The sequence below is a fragment of the Pollicipes pollicipes genome, unplaced genomic scaffold (assembly GCF_011947565.3).
Source record: "Pollicipes pollicipes isolate AB1234 unplaced genomic scaffold, Ppol_2.1 Scaffold_6686;HRSCAF=7923_pilon_pilon_pilon, whole genome shotgun sequence".
NCBI lineage: Eukaryota > Metazoa > Arthropoda > Thecostraca > Pollicipedomorpha > Pollicipedidae > Pollicipes > Pollicipes pollicipes.
In genome coordinates this window covers 32,558,333-32,564,332 of record NW_023596921.1, presented here as the reverse complement: position 1 = coordinate 32,564,332, position 6,000 = coordinate 32,558,333, and positions in this window count along the sequence as shown.

Here is a 6,000-nt window from a genome sequence, read left to right as displayed (position 1 = left end):
AATTTTTTCCGCCTCGACTCATGCATATGTCTGGCCATCGGCTTCGCATTTGTGGTGTGCAAAATATATCTCACTGCGTTTTGTATCTATTGAGCTCTATGTTATTTGCCCGTACCATGCTTTGAGGCCTGATGAGCCTGATTTCTGAAAGGCGGTTACCTGGGACAAGTCAGAGATTCTGCTGGGTGTAAAAATTTCGATGGAGTTCGCTTGCCTAATGGCCTACATGTTTACCCGAAAGAGGAAGTCATTCGTGTAAACTAACAGCAAAGCCGGCTCAGCAAACCTCTCCTGAAGAACCCCAGCCTCCGTGCATTAGGTGCTTTTACTACCCCTTATTCGCTGGACCTGGTAACAGGCAGACAGCGATCACGTAGGATCAATGCCGTGCCGCTCTAGCTTTTGGAAGACCACAGACTGGCCAATACAATCAAAGTACTCGATAGTTTGACGATAGCAAGGAGCGCTGCCTGCATCATGTTGATGCGACCGATAATGTATGATAAGGTGGTAGCAAGAGTCGTTCCAGCGGAGTGGCTGAGCATATAGGCATGCTTCGTGTTTTTCAGAATGCGTTTAGTCAATACAAAAGTAGGGAGCAGACACACGTTGATTAATTCACACAGCTGTCATACCTGGCTCAGAGGAGAAATGGGCCTGGAGTTATGCGGATCGCCAGTAATTTTTTGTTAACAGGTACGAGCAGCACGCACGTAGCCATTTTTTTTTTCAAACGTGGGGCAGCGTCAAATGTGCTTCGAAATATTGTGAATTTCGACCAAAGTCCTTACAAATTATCCCTAGTACTTAATGCAAGCCTTTTAGCTGAATGTGGAGGAGGGGTGGCCCGAATCTTTAGGTCCCCCCTTGGCTTACGTCCCTGACGGATACAGCCATTTTCCAATTTGCAGGCACGGTTTCAGACTCAATATCGTCTATCATTCGTTATATGTACGAAATGAGTTCCAATGACGGAAAACATATTATGAACAGCTGAGACAACACATTAACTTCAACGCTGGCCTTACTCTTCACCATGTGACTGATCGTGAAGGGCATCTCGGGCTTTACTGTGCCGCAGCCTGAAAGCCACGCCCAACATTCGGCGCATCCGTGGCTGATACGGAGCTGGGGTCGCGTAACTGCCGCGTGGTGTCAGTTTTGTGAGCTGTAGTTCGGATACTGCCGCACGGTGGCAGTATTGGTCCCGGGCTTCCGCCGCTTGGTGGCAAGGTGCCCCGTAGTTCGGGTTCTCGCCCTAAGGTGGCAGTTGTGTGTCCCGTGGTTCGGAATCCTGTCACTGGGTGGCAGTTGTGTGGCTCGCAGTGGATTTAGAAATGTGGATCTGCTTGCTATTGTCAGCAGGGAAAAAGACCCCTATTCAGTTGAGGGGTACCCCGCCCCAGGGGTGTCAATTTCTGTAAATTATGGGGGGGGGCTTAACCGAAGACTCAACAACCTACCCCCTCCCCATTTTTTTCTCGCCGGGCTTAGCCCACCGTATTTTGATCAAGCGCAGTATACGTTTTCTATTTTTGTATGATTTATAAAAGCTTTCAATTTAAGCAGCATAGAAGTCACGCAGGGCTGGATCCAGGGAGCAGGCACTGGACGCACGCATCTTTTCTGATGACCACGGAAGGCGCCCCTTTGGAGGCCGACTTAGCGCGCAGAGGTGCCCATCTATGGCGGTCACGGGAGGTGGCACTTATTTTGGTTGTGGGGGACGGGGACAGGGTTAGCCATTAAGGACTTAGGTCATTACCATATTCCAGAGTTTTTCACTTTAACCTCACAAACCATCGCGTGTCTTACGGCGTGTCTCATCGCGTACGTGAAGTTGATTTCATCATTTATCCGCTCAGCCGTCACGCTTTGTATCTGGTGGTGAGAGCGGCCATGTGTTTTGTTATGAAAGTGGTACGAGACGCCACTACACAGAAAGATCAAGGAAGGTAGTCTTTACGTTATGATCATTTTTGCTCATGTTTTTGTGGTATTCCAACCAAAAAATATTGGGGGACCAAGCCAACGGTTGGGGCAACTTATCGTTCGGGGGGGGGGGGGGGGGCAGGGCGTTCACAAAAGAGTACAAATCGACACCCGTGCCCCGCCCAACTTTGGTAAGAAGGTGGGCCAAATGTAGAAAATTGCTCTTTTGTGTACTTCAAGAAGGATTTAGCCATCTCTCTTTGCTCAGCTCCTGCCACTCCCCAAATTGATTTTAGGAAAGTATTCTCTTGTTTGTCAGAAGAGATAGTCTGCTCCCCACCGTCTTGTCCCACCCTCTTGTCTTCTTGCTTTGTCCCGCCTTTTCCTCCGCACCTGTTGGCAAGTCTCGGAGGGGAAATTATCCGCGTGTGTGCAAACGTTGATGACATCTGTTGGATGTTGGGTGTACTACAATGATGAGGTCGCTGATATTGAAATATCGGGCACCCAGTCAGTATTTTGGTCATTTGTTGTTCGGAAGGCATCGTAGAAAACCTGGTTTCTGTACAGGCTTGTTGGATTCATTTTCGAGCTTGATGTTCAACAACTAATTATACGACGCAAATAAAACTACTACAATTGCAGCATTGTAAAGGTCACGAGAGAAATTCCAAATCAATAAAAGCATCTATTGGCCCACACCAAGCCCGACCACACATTGTTGACGAGCTGCTAGATTAATAATAAGTGCGATATTCTGAGTTCTTTGCGCAACTTTTTCAGGTTAGGCAGTATTTTGCGGTATATAACAGGATAACGCTTAGCCAGAGCTTTGAAAAGAAGGGGGCACAGGATTGGAAAATAGTCCCTTATAGTAAAAGCCCCCCTCCCAACAAATTGCCGGATATGGCTCAATTATTAAAGCGGACATATTTTTATTTCACATTCTTCATTTGTACATTGCATAGCTGGAAAAGAATCCAGAAGCTACCACGAGATCAGTTCTGCCTAAATTTTATGATTAATAAGCTGAAGAAATCATGCGTTAGACGACTGCATAAAGTGAGTTACCGGTGATCTTCACTTTACAGTGGTCCTGTGAACTCCTTTTACACCGATATAACCTAGAATATTGGTCGCAATCATAATCTTGGCTGTACGCAGATATTAAGGACTCTGCGAGCGCCGATCGAAATGGATCAGCAATTTGTATTGACAGGGCCAAGCCATGCTTGTCTGGAAATATTCAACATTCAGTCAGAATTGATAACTGATGTAAATTACGCAATGTTGTTTTGAGTATGCGAGGTTGCAATTCTTGGCATGCAAACTCGATGTCTGGCGTTGCAGTCTCCATGGGCTACGCAGCGTCAGTCCCATGGATAACACTATACCGCAGCCTACGGGTGGACGAAAATGACGAAGCATTTTAAAAAGTACCTTTGAACGCTTTGCGACAACAAATCATAAGGCTAGAAGGTAGGCCAAGCGCATATTTCACTCGTGCGAATTTTAAATTGATGGTAAGAACGGATTGACCTTTACAGCACCGCGAAGTAGTGCTGAAATCTGGTAGTGGAACTGGAAGAGTCAAGATACCATCTCTATTTTTCATATTACTGCAACTGTTTATATGTTCCAAGGACAGCCTCAAAGCTGTAAATGTTGCACCCGGCCTCATCTTTGAACTGTATGAAATTATTTTCAACGACATTCGTAACAATTGTTTCGATGGTCGTTTTTCGGCGCACGCGCCCGTTGTTTGGTGTTGCTTGCAGTGGCCAATGTCGTTCGGTTTTATGGAACTGCTACCAGGCTATCGCTGTCTATCGCTGCCGAGATTGCGGGCGCGCAGGCCCAAACATTTTGATGTAATTTGTTTCACTCGTCGATTCCGGAAAAAGCTAAACGTTCTCAGACAGACGTGGGATGGCCTTATTAGTGTTTCACATAATTTTGACCCGCTCTATTCAACGCTAATGAAGCCCTTATTGCTTTACGGGAACCCTTGAGCAGAACAGAAGGGAACACATTGTTGTTCGCGGCCAAAGTCCCGGCCCAGTCAGTTCCGTCCCACCGCGGGATGTCTTCAGGCTTCCATTCTGGCGACACGGGCCGGGATCCTCTGGCCGATCCGGAAGCCCTTAAAGCGATACGTCATATCACATTGGTCCCCTCCTCGACGTGGGAGACCTCCTGACCCACGCATTTGACCCTGGATCGACGGAGGAGCCCTCGCTGATGCAACAACATCCCTGGTCGCCGCAGATGGTCCAATAGTCGGCAAATAGACTCCAGTTCGGATTAACGGGCCTGTGCTGGAATCGGGTTAGAGGTCCCACCGTTGGGCACTGGGGCCTGCCTGGCACAGGAACCCTCCATTACCTCAATGTGAGCAATCATCAGAAATTCTCATTTTCCCTTTCATTACCAGAGGGCCCCGACCGACGCAAGGGGCCCTCTGTCATTCGGGGTTTCGTCTGCGTCCCGTTGGGCAAATTTTCCCCTAAGCGACTCGAAGCCCCTTGTTGACACAGAACACCCTGTTGGGTATTTTGGGCGCCTGAGCGCTACAGCAGCCTTGCGCTGTTGCAGGGGCCGACCAATATGAAGCGTGGGGCTGGCCATGTCCGTGCCTGCCTGCGAAATGGCCCCCAGAGCATAAACCGACACGAAACCGACTGTTCAATGTTGGTAATCTCTGGATGAAACAGAGGACCGCTCTGTCTCAGAGGTCCCCAATCGGTGCAAGAGGCCCACTAACTAGCATTTAAAACTATGACCCTACGAGTGGGGGTCCTTGATGTGACCTACAGTCAGCCCTTTGAGCCCTTCAGCCTTCCAATCAAACCCTTGACCTTTGGTCTGAAGAGACTCTGCGGCTCCTGTTCGGGCCCCCTCAACACCGCTCCTGACCGACTCGGGGCCACTTGCCGCCAACGACCCCTGTTAGGCACTGTGACCATTGAGCGACATCTTAGCCCCTCATCCCGTCAGATATCCCGAACGTTGCAAATCACCAGCTCCGGTCCATTTCCGCGTTGCAAATCGGTCTCAAGTGATCAGACGGACATGAAGCCGACTGTTTGGCTTTACGTCTAGACCCGATGTAACAGGAACAGAAAGTCTTAAAAAGAGGGCTTTAATAAAAGTCCTCTGAGAAGCATTTCAGGTAGCGGCACTACGGGTGGGGGGCGAGGTCCGAGTCCAATCGGGCATTTGATTTTGGTCGCAGGTTTCCTCCGGCCCCTCTCCGGGCCTCCTCACGCAAAGCCCGTGACCGGCTGTGGGCCACTAGCCGGCACATGACCCCCTGCTATGCACTGCGGACCCTTGACCGACATAGGGGCCTTGACGACCGTTTCAGGGACCCAGACCAATGCGAATCGTGGCCCCTATTCTTGCTCCTGCTTGGGAAATGGGCTCCCAGGGCTCAGACTTACAGGGAACCAGCTGTTCAGCGTTCCTGATATCTGGCCGACTCAACATTGCCCAACAGCGGCATCCACATTGACACCTGCATTGTCTCAGAGGGCCCTCACCTTTCTGTGACCTAAAGTCAGTCCACTGGCTCTTATGCCCTCCATTGGGGCCTTTGATAGTCAGTTCCGTTGGGCCTCCCGGGCTCCCTCTTCGGCCTCTTTGAATAGTGCCCTTGGTCGGCGCGGGGCCCCTTGCGAACACAGGACCGTCTGCTAGGCACTGCAGACCCTGACAGATATAGGGGATCCGGCTAGTGCAGATCACTGGCCACGGCTTTGTAGCTGATTGAGAAGTGGGCCCCTAGGCTCATACCGACATGGAGCCGAATGTGCGATCCAGGTGGTGCCATATAGGCCCATATCGACTCAGGGGATCCCCGATCGGCACAAAGGGCCCTCTGACTGCCATTCGAGAGCCCGTCCCGACAGACTGGGGCCCCTGAATAGGACTCCAACCAGCTCTTCGTGCCCTTAAATCATCCCATCGGGCTCTTGATCATCGAACCTGGCGGGTTCTTCAGGCTCTTCGGGCCGCCTTGAACACTACCTCTGGCCGATTCGGGGCCCCTTGACAACACGGGGCCTC